General features: G+C 38.6%; 1 long non-coding RNA gene across 3 annotated transcripts in view; it reads left to right on the top strand.

Annotated features, from left to right (window-relative positions):
• The window catches only part of LOC134736472 (uncharacterized), a 334617-nt gene extending 318352 nt beyond the window's left edge, over positions 1–16265 (top strand). For all 3 annotated transcript variants that reach the window (XR_010120498.1, XR_010120497.1, XR_010120496.1), the window contains 2 exons: positions 12281–14754; positions 15369–16265. This is a non-coding gene — a long non-coding RNA (uncharacterized lncRNA). The remainder of the gene's footprint in view (positions 1–12280; positions 14755–15368) is intronic.
• The last annotated feature ends 616 nt before the right edge of the window (positions 16266–16881 follow it).

Genomic DNA, 16881 nt, shown 5'->3' with positions numbered 1-16881 from the left:
CTGGTTTAGTCTTGGGAGGGTGTATGTGTCCAGGAATTTATTCATTTCTTCTAGATTTTCTAGTTTATTTACATAGAGGTGTTTATAGTATTCTCTTATGGTAATTTGTATTTCTGTGGGATCAGTGGTGATATCCCCTTTATCATTTTTTTATTGAATCTATTTGATTCTTCTCTGTTTCCTTCTTTATTAGTCTTGCTAGCAGTCTATCAATTTTGTTGATCTTTTCAAATAAAAAGCTCCTGGATTCACTGATCTTTTGAAGGGTTTTTTGTGTCTCTATCTCCTTCAGTTCTGCTCTGATCTTAGTTATTTTGTGCCTTCTGTTAGCTTTTGAATGTGTTTGCTCTTGCTTCTCTAGTTCTTTTAATTGTGATGTTAGGGTGTCAATTTTAGATCTTTCCTGCTTTCTCTTGTGGGCATTTAGTGCTATAAATTTCCCTCTACATACTGTTTTAAATGTGTCCAAGGGATTCTGGTATGTTGTGTCTTTGTTCTCTTTGGTTTCAAAGAACATCTTTATTTCTGCCTTCATTTTGTTATGTACCCAGTAGTCATTCAGGAGCAGGTTGTTCAGTTTCCATGTAGTTGAGCAGTTTTGAGTGAGTTTCTTAATCCTGAGTTCTAGTTTGATTGCACTGTGGTCCAAGAGACAGTTTGTTATAATTTCTGTTCTTTTACATTTGCTGAGGAGTGCTTTACTTCCAACTATGTGGTCAATTTTTGAATAAGTGTGATGTGGTGCTGAGAAGAATGTATATTCTATTGATTTGGAATGGAGAGTTCTGTAGATGTCTGTTAGGTCCACTTGGTGCAGAGCTGAGTTCAATTCCTGGATATCCTTGTTAACTTTCTGTCTCGTTGATCTGTCTAATGTTGGCGGTGGGGTGTTAAAGTCTTGCATTATTTTTGTGTGGGAGTCCAAGTCTCTTTGTAGGTCACTAAGGACTTGCTTTATGAATCTGGGTGCTCCTGTATTGAGTGCATATATATTTAGGATAGTTAGCTCTTCTTGTTGAATTGATCCCTTTACCATTACATAATGGCCTTCTTTGTCTCTTTGATCGTTGTTGGTTTAAAGTCTGTTTTATCAGAGACTAGGATTGCAACCCCTGCCTTTTTCTGCTTTCCATTTACTTGGTAGATCTTCCTCCATCCCTTTATTTTGAGCCTATGTGTGTCTCTGCACATGAGATGGGTTTCCTGAATACAGCACACTGATGGGTCTTGACTCTTTATCCAATTTGCCAGTCTGTGTCTTTTAATTGGAGTATTTAGCTCATTTACATTAAAGGTTAATATTATTATGTGTGAATTTGATCCTGTCATTATGATGTTAGCTGGTTATTTTGCTCGTTAGTTGATGCAGTTTCTTCCTACCATCAATAGTCTTTACAATTTGGCATGTTTTTGCCCTGGCTGGTAGCAGTTGTTCCTTTCCATGTTTAGTGCTTCCTTCTGGAGCTCTTTTAGGGCAGGCCTGGTGGTGACAAAATCTCTCAGCATTTGCTTGTCTGTAAAGGATTTTATTTCTCCTTCACTTATGAAGCTTAGTTTGGTTGGGTATGAAATTCTGGGTTGAAAATTCTTTTCTTTAAGAATGTTGAATATTGGCCCCTACTCTCTTCTGGCTTGTAGAGTTTCTGCTGAGAGATCAGCTGTTAGTCTGAAGGGCTTCCCTTTGTGGGTAACCCGACCTTTCTCTCTGGCTGCCCTTAACGTTTTTCCTTCATTTCAACTTTGGTGAATCTGACAATTATGTGTCTTGGAGTTGCTCTTCTTGAGGAGTACCTTTGTGGCGTTCTCTGTATTTCCTGAATTTGAATGTTGGCCTGCCTTGCTAGGTTGGGGAAGTTCTCCTGGATAATACCTTGCAGAGTGTTTTCCAGCTTAGTTCCATTCTACCCGTCACTTTCAAGTACACCAATCAGACATAGATTTGGTCTTTTCACATAGTCCCAAATTTCTTGGAGGCATTGTTCGTTTCTTTTTATTCTTTTTTCTCTAAACTTCTCTTCTCACTTCATTTCATTCATTTGATCTTCAATCACTGATACCCTTTCTTCCAGTTGATCAAATCAGCTACTGAAGCTTGTGCATTCATCACGTAGTTCTCGTGCCATGGTTTTCAGCTCCATCAGGTCATTTAAGGACTTCTCTACGTTGGTTATTCTAGTTAGCCATTCGTCTAATGTTTTTTCAAGGTTTTTAACTTCTTTGCGATGGGTTCAAACTTCCTCCTTTACCTCAGAGAAGTTTGGTCATCTGAAGCCTTCTTCTCTCAACTCATCAATGTCATTCTCCATCCAGCTTCGTTCCATTGCTGGTGAGGAGCTGTATTCCTCAGTTGGAAATGCAGAAATCACCTGTCTTCTGCGTTGCTCATGCTGGGAGCTGTAGACTGGAGCTGTTCCTATTCAGCCATCTTGGAACCACCCAACCTCTTTCTTTTGTAAATTTCTCAGTCTCAGATATGTCTTTATCAGCAGCAGGAAAACAGACTAACACAGGTATCAAAATTGAAGAGTTGAGGGCATCGCTAGAGCAAACCAAGGTTTGCAAGAGAGAAGCCAAATCTGTCTCGGCCCATGGAGGCCTTCCTGATCACACATTGAATGGGATGTGTGAGAAAAAAAAGAGAGGATTCTCTAACTTAGTTCAATCCCAGCTCTGGTTTTGATGTACTTTAAAGTAGCAGGAGGCATCATTTATCCACTGAATTTTTCAGTAAAAATGATACTGAGTCAAATAGTTTATCAACATTTAATTCATTAGATTACAACAAATTGCATATTTTTCATAGAGTGAGTCAAGAACAATTTCAAATCATAGTTCTCATAAAGATGTAAAATAGCACAACTTGCCCTAAGGAAACAGGAACATTTTGAAATTTATAACACAGAACAATTTTTGACCAAACAGGGAAGAAAATATGAATAACGATTATGGCCATCAAGATAGAGGTTAAGAAAAGGAAATTTAAGTCAGTCCCCTAACTTTGTATAACATGGGCATGAAAAAAGGAGATTAAGACAGTATCACATCCAGCTTTTGCTCTTTAATGTGAAGATTACATAGAGGAAAATTTTATTTTTTTCACTAAGAAAGCTTTCCAAACACTAAATATCATCACAAATTATGTTTTATATATAACATTGTTTCTACTTGCTTTCATTCCATTAAAAAAAGATCATCTTTAATTTTTTCCTCTGTAAATAAGATTTGTTTTTCATAGGGAATTCAGACTACCTGTGTTCCAAGCTTAGAAATCAACCACAATTTACACAAATGAAGTCCACAGTTTGGTCATAAATAATTACACTTTCAGTATTAGTTACATGTGCCAAATCAAAGTGTAGCAAGGAAGGACATAACTTCAAACAGAAAATCTGAATTTATAGCAAAAAAATGTGAAACCGGTGTACTGTTACCTTAGTCTTTCACCAGAGAAAACTTACTTCTTGAACTATTTGGTTTAGCTTAGGCTATAGGCTTACATTTCAAAAACACGTATATCAAACATGAAAGACTGACAGAAGTATTCAAACAAAAGGAATAATTTGCAGTTATTGCTCAATTATGCCATTTCCTTTTTAATGCCTGAAATAAAATTACAAAGAAAGAAAAGATTCTATAAAATAATCACTTATTTAGGCAACATCATTCTTAGTTTATATTAATTATCCTTTCCATACATCTTATTTATATTCTAGTTAAAATTCCTATATAGGTGTATAAGTCTAAACAGGCCATAATAATAAAAAACCTCATCCTTTCCAACTGTATGCATATAAAATTAGCTAACCAAGCTTAACTATGCCTTTTTTAACACCAAAAAAAAAAAAAAAATGTAGAAAATGAGGAGGAAAGCCTTGTAAACAACTGAGATGTTTTTCTTTATTTCAAATCTATGAGTACAAAAGATACATTTGTTCAAACACTACCTGACGGACCACAAAAAAATCCATTCTTTATTAGTCACAGAAAAATCACAACGCTATGATGTTGTATTTGGAGACTTTTAAAGGCTTTTTTTTTTTTCTTTGGTTTTGTTTTTGTTTTTTATTATTATTATTATACTTTAAGTATTAGGGTACATGTGCACAATGTGCAAGTTTGTTACATATGTATCCATGTGCCATGTTGTTTTGCTGCACCCATTAACTCGTCATTTAGCATTAGGTATATCTCCTAATGCTGTCCCTCCCCCCTCCTCCCACTCCACAACAGTCCCTGGAGTGTGGTGTTCCCCTTCCTGTGTCCATGTGTTCTCATTGTTCAATTCCCACCTATGAGTGAGGATATGTGGTGTTTGGTTTTTTGTCCTTGCCATAGTTTTCTGAGAATGATGGTTTCCAGTTTCATCCATGTCCCTACAAAGGACATGAACTCATCATTTTTTATGGCTGCATAGTATTCCATGGTGTATATGTGCCACATTTTCTTAATCCAGTCTATCGTTGTTGGACATTTGGGTTGGTTCCAAGTCTGCTATTGTGAATAGTGCCACAATAAACATACATGTGCATGTGTCTTTATAGCAGCATGATTTATAGTCCTTTGGGTATATACCCAGTAATGGGATGGCTGGATCAAATGGTATTTCTAGTTCTAGATCCCTGAGGAATCCCCACGCTGACTTCCACAATGGTTGAACTAGTTTACAGTCCCACCAACAGTGTAAAAGTGTTCCTATTTCTCCACATCCTCTCCAGCACCTGTTGTTTCCTGACTTTTTAATGATGGACATTCTAACTGGTGTGAGATGGTATCTCATTGTGGTTTTGATTTGCATTTCTCTGATGGCCAGTGATGATGAGCATTTTTTCATATGTTTTTTGGCTGCATAAATGTCTTCTTTTGAGAAGTGTCTGTTCATGTCCTTCACCCACTTTTTGATGGGGTTGTTTGATTTTTCTTGTAAATTTGTTTGAGTTCATTGTAGATTCTGGATATTAGCCCTTTGTCAGATGAGTAGGTTGCGAAAATTTTCTCCCATCTTGTAGGTTGCCTGTTCACTCTGATGGTAGTTTCTTTTGCTGTGCAGAAGCAGTTTAGTTTAATTAGATCCCATTTGTCAATTTTGGCTTTGGTTGCCATTGCTTTTGGTGTTTTAGACATGAAATCCTTGCCCATGCCTATGTCCTGAATGGTATTGCCTAGGTTTTCTTCTAGGGTTTTTGTGGTTTTAGGTCTAACATTTAAGTCTTTAATCCATCTTGAATTAATTTTTGTATAAGGTGTAAGGAAGGGATCCAGTTTCAGCTTTCTACATATGGCTAGCCAGTTTTCCCAGCACCATTTATTAAATAGGGAATCCTTTCCCCATTTCTTGTTTTTCTCAGATTTGTCAAAGATCAGATAGTTGTAGATATGTGGCATTATTTCTGAGGGCTCTGTTCTGATCCTTTGATCTATGTCTCTGTTGTGGTACCAGTACCATGCTGTTTTGGTTACTGTAGCCTTGTAGTATAGTTTGAAGTCAGGTAGCGTGATGCCTCCAGCTTTGTTCTTTTGCCTTAGGATTGACTTGGCAATGTGGGCTCTTTTTTGGTTCCATATGAACTTTAAAGTAGTTTTTTCCAATTCTGTGAAGAAAGTCATTGGTAGCTTGATGGGGATGGCACTGAATCTATAAATTACCTTGGGCAGTATGGCCATTTTCATGATATTGATTCTTCGAACCCATGAGCATGGAATGTTCTTCCATTTGTTTGTATCCTCTTTTATTTCATTGAACAGTGGTTTGTAGCTCTCCTTGAAGAGGTCCTTCACATCCCTTTAAGTTGGATTCCTAGGTATTTTATTCTCTTTGAAGCAATTGTGAATGGGAGTTCACTCATGATTTGGCTCTCTGTTTCTCTGTGATTGGTGTACAAGAATGCTTGTGATTTTTGTACATCGATTTTGTATCCTGAGACTTTGCTGAAGTTGCTTATCAGCTTAAGGAGATTTTGGGCTGAGACAATGGGGTTTTCTAGATATACAATCATGTCATCTGCAAACAGGGACAATTTGACTTCCTCTTTTCCTAATTGAATACCCTTTATTTCCTTCTGCTGCCTGATTGCCCTGGCCAGAACTTCCAGCACTATGTTGAATAGGAGCGGTGAGAGAGGGCATCCCTGTCCTGTGCCAGTTTTCAAAGGGAATGCTTCCAGTTTTTGCCCATTCAGTATGATATTGGCTGTGGGTTTGTCATAGATAGCTCTTAAGATTTTGAGATACGTCCCATCAATACCTAATTTATTGAGAGTTTTTAGCATGAAGGGTTGTTGAATTTTGTCAAAGGCCTTTTCTGCATCTATTGAGACAATCATGTAGTTTTTGTCTTTGGTTCTGTTTATATGCTGGATTACATTTATTGATTTGTGTATGTTGAACCAGCCTTGCATCCCAGGGATGAAGCCCACTTGATCATGGTGGATAATCTTTTTGATGTGCTGCTGGATTTGGTTTCCCAGTATTTTATTGAGGATTTTTACACCAATGTTCATCAAGGATATTGGTCTGAAATTCTCTTTTTTGGTTGTGTCTCTGCCGGGCTTTGGTATCAGGATGATGCTGGCCTCATAAAATGTGTTAGGGAGGATTCCCTCTTTTTCTATCAATTGGAATGGTGTCAGAAGGAATGGTACCAGTTTCTCCTTGTACCTCTGGTAGAATTCAGCTGTGAATCCATCAGGTCCTGGACTCTTTTTGGTTGGTAAGCTATTGATTATTGCCACAATTTCAAAGCCTGTTATTGGTCTATTCAGAGATTCAACTTCTTCCTGGTTTAGTCTTGGGAGGGTGTATTTGTCAAGGAATTTATCCATTTCTTCTAGATTTTCTAGTTTATTTGTAGTATTCTCTGATGGTAGATTGTATTTCTGTGGGATCGGTGGTGATATCCCCTATATCATTTTTTATTGCATCTATTTGATTCTTCTCTCTTTTCTTCTTTATTAGTCTTGCTAGCGGTCTATCAATTTTGTTGATCTTTTCAAAAAACCAGCTCCTGGATTCATTAATTTTTTGAAGGGTTTTTTGTGTCTCTATTTCCTTCAGTTCTGCCCTGATTTTAGTTATTTCTTGCCTTCTGCTAGCTTTTGAATGTGTTTGCTCTTGCTTTTCTAGTTCTTTTAATTGTGATGTTAGGGTGTCAATTTTGGATCTTTCCTGCTTTCTCTTGTGGGCAGTTAGTGCTATAAATTTTCCTCTACACACTGCTTTGAATGTGTCCCATAGATTCTGGTATGTTGTGTCTTTGTTCTCCTTGGTTTCAAAGAACATCTTTATTTCTGCCTTCATTTCGTTATGTACCCAGCAGTCATTCAGGAGCAGGTTGTTCAGTTTCCATGTAGTTGAGCAGTTTTGAGTGAGTTTCTTGATCCTGAGTTCTAGTTGGATTGCACTGTGGTCTGAGAGACAGTTTGTTATAATTTCTGTTCTTTTACATTTGCTGAGGAGACCTTTTCTTCCATCTATGTGGTCAATTTTGGAATAGGTGTGGTGTGGTGCTGAAAAAAATGTATATTCTGTTGATTTGGGGTGGAGAGTTCTGTAGATGTCTATTAGGTCCCCTTGGTGCAGAGCTTAGTTCAATTCCTGGGTATCCTTGTTAACTTTCTGTCTCATTGATCTAATGTTGACAGTTGGGTGTTAAAATCTCCCATTATTATTGTGTGGGAGTTTAAATCTCTTTGTAGGTCGCTCAGGACTTGCTTTATGAATCTGGGTGCTCCTGTATTGGGTGCATATATATTTAGGATATTTAACTCTTCTTGTTGAATTGATACCTTTACCATTATGTAATGGCCCTCTTTGTCTCTTTTCATCTTTGTTGGTTTAAAGTCTATTTTATCAGAGACTAGGATTGCAACCCCTGCCATTTTTTGTTTTCCATTTGCTTGGTAGGTCTTCCTCCATCCCTTTATTTTGAGTCTATTTGTGTCTCTGCATATGAGATGGGTTTGCTGAATACAGCACACTGATGGGTCTTGACTCCTTATGCAGTTTGCCAGTCTGTGTCTTTTAATTGGAGCATTTAGCCCATTTACATTTAAAGTTAATATTGTTATGTATGAATTTGATCCTGTCATTATGATGTTAGCTGGTTATTTTGCTCATTAGTTGATGCAGTTTCTTCCTAGCCTGGATGGTCTTTACAATTTGGCATGTTTTTGCAGTGGCTGGTACCAGTTGTTCCTTTCCATGTTTAGTGCTTCCTTCAGGAGCTCTTTTAGGGCAGGCCTGGTGGTGACAAAATCACTCAGCATCTGCTTGTCTGTAAAGGATTTTATTTCTCCTTCACTTATGAAGCTGAGTTTGGCTGGATATGAGATTCTGGGTTGAAAATTCTTTTCTTTAAGAATGTTGAATATCAGCCCACACTCTCTTCTGGCTTGTAGAGTTTCTGCTGAGAGATCAGCTGTTAGTCTGATGGGCTTCCCTTTGTGGGTAACCCAACCTTTCTCTCTGGCTGCCCTTAACATTTTTTCCTTCATTTCAACTTTGGTGAATCTGACAATTATGCTTCTTGGAGTTGCTCTTCTCGAGGAGTATCTTTGTGGCATTCACTGTATTTCCTGAATCTGAATGTCAGCCTGCCTTGCTAGATTGGGGAAGTTCTCCTGGATTATATCTTGCAGAGTGTTTTCCAACTTGGTTCTATTCTCCCCGTCACTTTCAGGTACACCAATCAGACATAGGTTTGGCCTTTTCACATAGTCCCATATTTCTTGGAGGCTTTGTTCATTTCTTTTTATTCTTTTTTCTCTAAACTTCTCTTCTTGCTTCATTTCGTTTCATCTTCCATCACTGATACCCTTTCTTCCAGTTGATCGCATCGGCTACCGAGGCTTCTGCAATCTTCACGTAGTTCTCAATACTTGGCTTTCAGCTCCATCATCTCCTTTAAGCCCTTCTCTGCATTGGTTATCTTAGTTATACATTCATCTATTCTTTTTTCAAAGTTTTTAACTTCTTTGCCATTGGTTTGAATTTCCTCCCATAGCTCGGAGTAGCTTGATCATCTGAAGCCTTCTTCTTTCAACTTGTCAAAGTCATTCTCCATCCAGCTTTGTTCTGTTGCTGGTGAGGAACTGTGTTCCTTTGGAGGAGAAGAGGTGCTCTGCTTTTTAGAATTTCCAGTTTTTCTGCTCTGTTTTTTCCCCATCTTTGTGGTTTTATCTACTTTTGGTCTTTGATGATGGTGGTGTACAGATGGGTTTTTGGTGTGGGTGTCCTTTCTGTTTGTTTGTTAGTTTTCCTTCTACCAGACAGGACCCTCAGCTGCAGGTCTGTTGGAGTTTGCTAGAGGTCCACTCCAGACCCTGTTTTGCTGGGTGTCAGCAGCGGTGGCTGCAGAACAGCGGATTTTTGTGGACTGCAAATTCAGCTGTCTGATTGTTCCTCTGGAAGTTTTGTCTCAGAGGATTACCTGGCCTAGTGAGGTGTCAGTCTGTCCCTACTGGGGGAGTGCCTCCTAGTTAGGCTGCTCGGGGGTCAGGGACCCACTATAGGAGGCAGTCTGTCCCTTCTCAGATCTCCAGCTGTGTGCTGGGAGAACCACTACTCTCTTCAAAGCTGTCAGACAGGGACATTTAAGTCTGCAGAGGTTCCTGCTGAATTTTTGTTTGTCTGTGCCCTGCCCCCAGAGGTGGAGCCTACAGAGGCAGGCAGGCCTCCTTGAGCTGTGGTGGGCTCCACCCAGTTCGAGCTTCCTGGCTGCTTTGTTTACCCTTTGTTTACCTAAGCAAGCCTGGGCAATGGGGGGCGCCCCTCCCCCAGCCTGGCTGCCGCCTTGCAGTTTGATCTCAGACTGCTGTGCTAACAATCAGAGAGACTCCGTGGGTGTAGGACCCTCCAAGCCAGGTGCGGGACACAATCTCCTGGTGTGCCGTTTTCCAAGCCTGTTGGAAAAGTGCAGTATTAGGGTGGGTGTGACCTGATTTTCCAGGTGCTGTCTGTTACCCCTTTCTTTGACTAGGAAAGGGAACTCCCTGAACCCTCGTGCTTCCCGAGGGAGGCAGTGCCTCACCCTGCTTCGGCTCATGCAGGGTGCACTGCACCAACTGTCCTGCACCCACTGTTTGGCACTCCCTAGTGAGATGAACCCAGTACCTCAGATGGAAATGCAGAAATCACCCGTCTTCTGTGTCGCTCATGCTGGGAGCTGTAGATCGGAGCTGTTCCTATTCAGCCATCTTGGCTCACCCCCCAAGGCTATTGTTTATAAAACTGTTCTTTCCCTTTGTTACTAATATCAGTATGTCTGGATTGCCAGAGGGATTATTTAAAAAAAAAAGGTTGACAATCTTAACAATGCAATTACTTTCATTGTGATTTCAATAAAGAATTTATCCGATCATCTGGATTTGAGCAATTCATGTGGTTCTAGCTGTAAGAGAGGGAACTTTTTTTCCTTTAAGAAATGAATTGAGGGGATCATCCATCAAGTCTCTAATCCCTTCTTTTCTTTTAGAGCACTTGGAACACTGTGTCTCTGTGTTAGGAGTGATGCTGAAAAGCTGGCAGCCAAAGATCTCTTTTTACTTCATTATTTCCAGTGGACTCTCAGAAAATCAATAGTCTTTTATAAAGATAAAACTTTATTTGTTGTTGCCCTTCTTCTGCATTACTTTAAAATGGGCTATTTATTATACAAGAGATAATATAATTGTCATAAACATGCTCCCCAAAAAAGTTTCCTTTTCCTAAAATAAGTAATTCTGATTAAATATATAAAACAATACTAATTTTTGTGAGGTTTTTAAATTTTGATTTGCTTTGAACTTTATCTGCATAGATAAGGTAACACTAAGACCCTTAGGTTGGACATTTAAATAAATATGATTGTTTTTCCTGAACTATCTTGGCAAGATATCAGCGCTACCACTGAGAACTTGAACATTACAACTGCCAATGACTTTGCCCTGACATTGGACAAGAATAAAACAAATGCTTCAATGTACCACATAGCATTGCCCTGCTTCTTTAAAATTACAGTATTGTAACTAATTACTCATTCATTTTTCCTTTTATAAAATTATCCTAGTATTTTCCTCCTCTAATATATTAAAACATTTTTAATACATAATATATTAAAACATTTTTAATACAGAAGGAATCCAACATTAAAATGGATAATAAACTTGTTTCATATATTTCTCTGAGTGAGTGTGAACAATTGATTTGTAAAAAGAAACGTTATGTCAGACAAATTATATTTCAACATAAATATTAAAAGAAACCTTTTGTTAAATACATTTTAGGTGTTGGGAAATAAAATTTATAGGAAAAGGCAAAGTAACTGAATTTAATCAACTTGCACACTAGACGTGACAATATATAATATATAATAACTTTCAAACATACAAAATGTCCATACAAAGGAAATGGTGGACAACTATTCCCATCTCTACCTATGGACAAGGTTAGATGAAATAGGCTTAAAATGCAGTCAGAGCAATTTAAGTTGGATATACGAGTACTGAAGGGTTTGGGCTGAGGGTACTGTGAAGACCTCTTCTTAGGCCTTGGCAGAGATTTCTATGAGTTATAGTTGGTTCCATTGTCTCAATTATTTCTTCTAACTGTGACTTGTAGACAATACTGGGAATACATTTATGAAGAAATAATATTTACTATCCAGTCATATGTGGGAACAATCACTTGCGGACTTTTTCAGGTTATCCTTATCACCAACAATATAGCCTAATGCGTAGTAAACATGCAATTACTATTAGCTAATTATTAAACCAATAAAAGAAAAGTTACATAGGGTGTTCAGTCAAATATCAAGCAGGAAAGGATGTCACAGTAATTAAAAGCATGGTCTCTGGAGCTGTAGCTAGGATTAAAATCCTAGCTCTTCTACTGACCAGCTGTATGACCCTGGGCAAGTACTTCTATTTTTCTGTGCCCCAATTTCCTCATCTTTAAGATGCATTATTAAGAAATAAGTAAAAATTAGGTATTTGAAAGACTCAAGAGAAACAGTAGAGAAACAAAAATGAGATTAGACTAGTTTCGGTGAACTTTTAAGAAATGCAAATTAAGTTAATAACATTAAAGTATATGGCACTGTGGCACAAAAGTCTATCCAGCTTCTACATAATTATTTCACTTACAATTTCCCATTGCATTCCCTCAAGTTTATCATTTGACATTTTATAACCTTAATTTCCTTGAAGTCTGCGGGGGGAGGAAATCTACAATAGTGCCTTTGAAACACTTATATAGCATCTTTTATGTCTTAGCTATTCTTCTGAGCACATTATCATGTATTTTTCAGGTTTTCAAGAAACCTTTGCAACTTTAACATAGTATTTTGAGGAGTAAAAGTGACACTTGGAAAAAGCCATCCATGAGAACCAACTCCCCACAAACTGATCAGATGTCAGGACTGCGACTTTTCTTCAGAGAGAGCAAAACTATGGGTTAAGATGTGTTTGGAAGGCAGAAATCTGACTGAGAGTCTGTCATGAGCAGCAGATGTACAGGAGAATGATTCACAAGAAGACCTCCTTTCTGTGCATTGAACATCTATCCACAGAGCACATCTTCATTACTAGGGGAGAGCATCCATCAGCCGACATGATGGTGGCAGCACGGTCACACCTGAGGTGCAGCTTCAGAAAGGAGAGCTTTTCAACAGTTAGATTATTACAGGGCCCAACTAAATGCCTCAAATTCCCAGGAATGTAGATAATAACAATTATGCCTATCTCTTTTCCTCACAGACAAAAAGGTAACCTAGGTTGCATAATTATATAAAATTCCAAAATAATAATTTGAAATATACAGGACACTTCAAATAATATATCTACATGTTTTGAATCATCTTCCTAAAGCCCAAATATTGTTGTGTACCCAGGCACAGTAGGGAGCTGATCATTACAAGTGACAGCAACATTTTAAAATTATGAATCTTAAGAATATTTAAATAAATTTATAGCAACTAATAAAATTGAAAGCAAAATGTATACTAACTTATATTTTGTTAGCAGGTATTTGTCTTTGAAAACTGTTTGTTTATTAGCAAATTTAAATTATGTAAAATTTTGCATGTATATCTTAAGATGGCAGATATATCTTGAGGTCATATTATTCCCCTAGATTGCAGGTAGAGTCAAATATCCATTTTTTTGTTGGCTTCTCATCCTACTGACTTTGCGCTAACTTGACTTCTATTTATTATTTAAATTAAAAATGCAATGGAAATTCCATGATGGGAATTACTTCCCATTGTTAGATTTAAGTTTCAGTCAGCAGAATCTCTCATTTTCATCAAGAAATTTTTTAAATGCGTGGGCACAATATTCCTATTCTTTCTTTTAAAAACTCAACTCCTGCACTTCAGCTTAAGTAACAGAGTTAAGACCCTGTCTTAAAAAAACAAAACAAAACAAAATAAAACTCTACTCCATCATAATTTTGTGAGTGAATCTACATCAGCTTATTGCTTCAGAACATATAATGTTTCTACCATCAAGATTAGCTAGACTGAATTTGGCCAATTCAGTGCAGCATTCTCTGCTGAGTTTAATTCAATTATGGGTAAGAATTCAGTCACAGTCTTGGAAAAAATGACAAGAAAATCTTCTGATTTTGTAGGATAAAAACATGCTTTTGAAAAATACACACTACATTTTCTACCTCCTTCCTTTATAGTTAACTCAGGCTCTACTTAAATCCATTATATTTTATTTTTTGCCTGATTATTATACTAACAATTTTTTCTTTTGAATATTGCCCGCAGAATTATTTCTGAATTTATTTCGATGCTGATATGCCACAAAGAAGGGATCACACTGATTGTGCTGCAAAGTAAAAGAAAAAAGTAAGCATAAATGACCCCTTATTGAGCTTTTAATATGGCCTAGTGCCCTTGCTCTGCTACACGTTTCTCTCCAAGCCATATGAGGAGTCCACTCTATGTAAGAACACATGGAGGTGAATTATATGAAATCAGGAGTTTAGACTAAGCAAGAGACAAAATCATGAGAAATGAATAATTGCTCTTCTTTCTAAGTAAACAAAAAACAATAAATGTTACCAAGGTTATCTCTCTTTCCTTAAAGTTATATTTGATCTATTATTACCAGTTATTAGCATACTTCTGATATAAACTGGTTTTCCTTTCAGAGAAGCATAATCATTGGAGGAAATGTTTGTCTTTGGGAAAAAAAAGAAAAAAACGGAAAGTTGTACTTCAGGAAAAAATTAGTCCTCAGAAAAAGGGAACAATATGTTTGCATTTTTGGCTATAGTTTCAGCTTATGTACATGTTTCTGCTTACCTTCTTGAAGGAGAAACAAGTTATTCAATGCTATGTATGAATCAAAGATCAGATTACTCAGAATCCTGAAAAAGAAATTGTGACTGTACATATTCTTTATCCATTTTTAGTAAATGCATGTATTTTTATAGTAATGCATCCTGATCTGTTGCCATTCAATGTTTATTGTACAATTTACAGATATAATCACCACAGGTTTTGTGAGATTGACATGCAATCTAAAAATAAATGATTCATGGATGAGTGTTCAAGATGGGTGACTAGATGCAGCTGAGACACACCTTTTTCATGCAGAGGAACCAAAATATTGAGTAGTTATTCACACTACAAATAGACCATCAGAGAAAGAACACTGGAATTCAACAGAGAAGCAACAGGAGACACCAAGGATGAGGAAAGGGGATGCAAGGCTGCCTGTTCAGCGGGATTGCTAGGAACTGGAAGCAGCCCCTTGACCCAGGGAAGAGGTAAGTAACAGAACCTCGGGGCTCCACATCCCCATCATGGACTTTTGCATTCCTAGCTACAGGAGAGCTCCTCAACCCTTGCTGGCCTCCACACAGACATAGAGAGCTCCCTTGAGATCACACAGAGGCACTGCTCAAACTCACATGGAGTCCCACAGGCTCCTGAGCAGTGGGAAGCTGCAGCAGTACCATTCTGGTAGGACATTCCCCAGGGTTCTGCATCCTGCCCTAAGGCTGTTGCTGCCAGCTGTCAAACGAGGGACGGGGAGGAGAGGCCAGGTACTCACACATGCCAAGGACAAATTCCTCTGCCACTGCCACAGACTGCTGCAGGACCAAGGCACATTCGGGCCAGCCTCTCCAGAAGCTTCCTATCTGGCCATTCCCATGGAGAGGGGCCGACCCTTCCTAGTGGCAGATCCACAAGGCAGCTGTTGTTGCCCTGCCCGGGTGTTCCTCCAGTGGCCTGGGACCAGCCTGCCCCTCTCTGTCACAGCTAGTGCTTGAGTCAAGAGGTCCTGAGAATAAGTTCACTGCTCTGATCCCATCCATCCTGGTCTCTGGCCCTCCTTCCAGGGATATGAGAATGATATTTGCAATCTGTTCTCAACCAGGAGAGGTGCCCCCATGGTCAAAACTGGGAAGACAATGTGGCGCAGGTTCCTGCTGCAACAGTGGAGCTTAGCACCCCTTCCTTCACAAGACTGGACTGGGAAAGGTAGAGCCTGAAAGCTGCGCTTTCTGCCCCAGGAATGGAGTCTCACAGCCTGAGATAGCTTCATGATCTGAATGCAGACTGCTTGGGACAGGGCTAGCTGTTTTGGTCTGCTGCCAGCAGCTAGACACTGAAGGGAGACCCACTGGCTTGGGGGCTTGTGTGGGTCCCACTAGCACCTGGTGGACTGTGGCTTCTTGGCAAGCCATGTCCCCAGAGCAGCCTCTTGAGCACAATAAAAGTGACTTAACCACCCTGGAAATTTGCCCCAGAGGCCTGAAAGTTGTTTCCTAACCATTCAGGGTCAGCAATTGTGCCTGCCATTGGAAAGCCTGGACAGAGGCTTGCCCAACCCAGTTGTGCCCAGCTTTGCCCTCTCCACCTATCTTGGTGTCAGAGCATGGAATGAGACTGGTGAGCATTCCATGGCCTCACCCATTGCCCAGACATCTGAGTACTTCTGATTATCAAAAGCCAGGCATAAATCCCACTGGGATCACTGCAGCTGCCTCTCTCCTGCAAGCACCACCTCATGGCTGGGAGGTCAATCTGTACAGCCCATTACAACCTCAGCTGACACAATACATAGCACTTGGCTTCTTCTTACCTGCAGTGTCACCTACTGGCCTGGATATCAAAATGCACAACCTAATAAAATTGCTAACAGAAGTGCACAGCACTGGAGAACAAGATAATCTTTCCAACACCCCCACCCCACCATATCTGCAAGAGGCAGTAAGCCTACTCACATACCCAGCACACTGCTACTGCAACCTAAAAAAAAAAAAAAACAGAATTTGAGAAAACCACCACACTAAGACTATCTATAACCAAGGAATTTATACAAAGCCTTGGCCACCTGAAAGCAGAATAAAAGCCAAAGCCAAAAGAAGACTCTACCCAATTAATGTAAAGTCACATCTGCAAGGGAAGGAAAAAAGTCCCATTCAAGCAAAAGTCAATTCAAAAATAAGTGACACTTTCTCCAGGTAAACAGAAACTAACATAAAAAGTCTAGCAGATGTTTTGACATTCCCAAAGGATAATACTAGCTCTCTATCAATGCATACTAATCCAAATGAAAATTCTGAAATGATTGATAGATAAATAATTCAAAATATTAATTGTAAGGAAGCTCAATGAGATCCAAAGGAAAGATAAAAGCCAACACAAAGAAATCAGAAAAACAATAGAGTTTATGCATAAAAATTAAACTAAAAAGATCAATATTAAAAAAAAAAACACAACTTCTGGAAATAAAAATTTATGGAAGAAATTTAAAATTATAGTTGAAAGCTTTAAGAATAGACTAGACCCAGCAGAAGAAATAATTTTAATCTGGAAGACAGGTCTTTTGAATTTATGTAGCCAGACAAAAATAATGAAAAAAAATTTTTTTAATTAACAAAGCA

The sequence above is a fragment of the Symphalangus syndactylus genome, chromosome 4 (assembly GCF_028878055.3).
Source record: "Symphalangus syndactylus isolate Jambi chromosome 4, NHGRI_mSymSyn1-v2.1_pri, whole genome shotgun sequence".
Classification (NCBI taxonomy): Eukaryota; Metazoa; Chordata; class Mammalia; order Primates; family Hylobatidae; genus Symphalangus; species Symphalangus syndactylus.
Note: the sequence above shows the minus strand (reverse complement) of the source record. Positions and strands in the feature narration are given on the sequence as shown.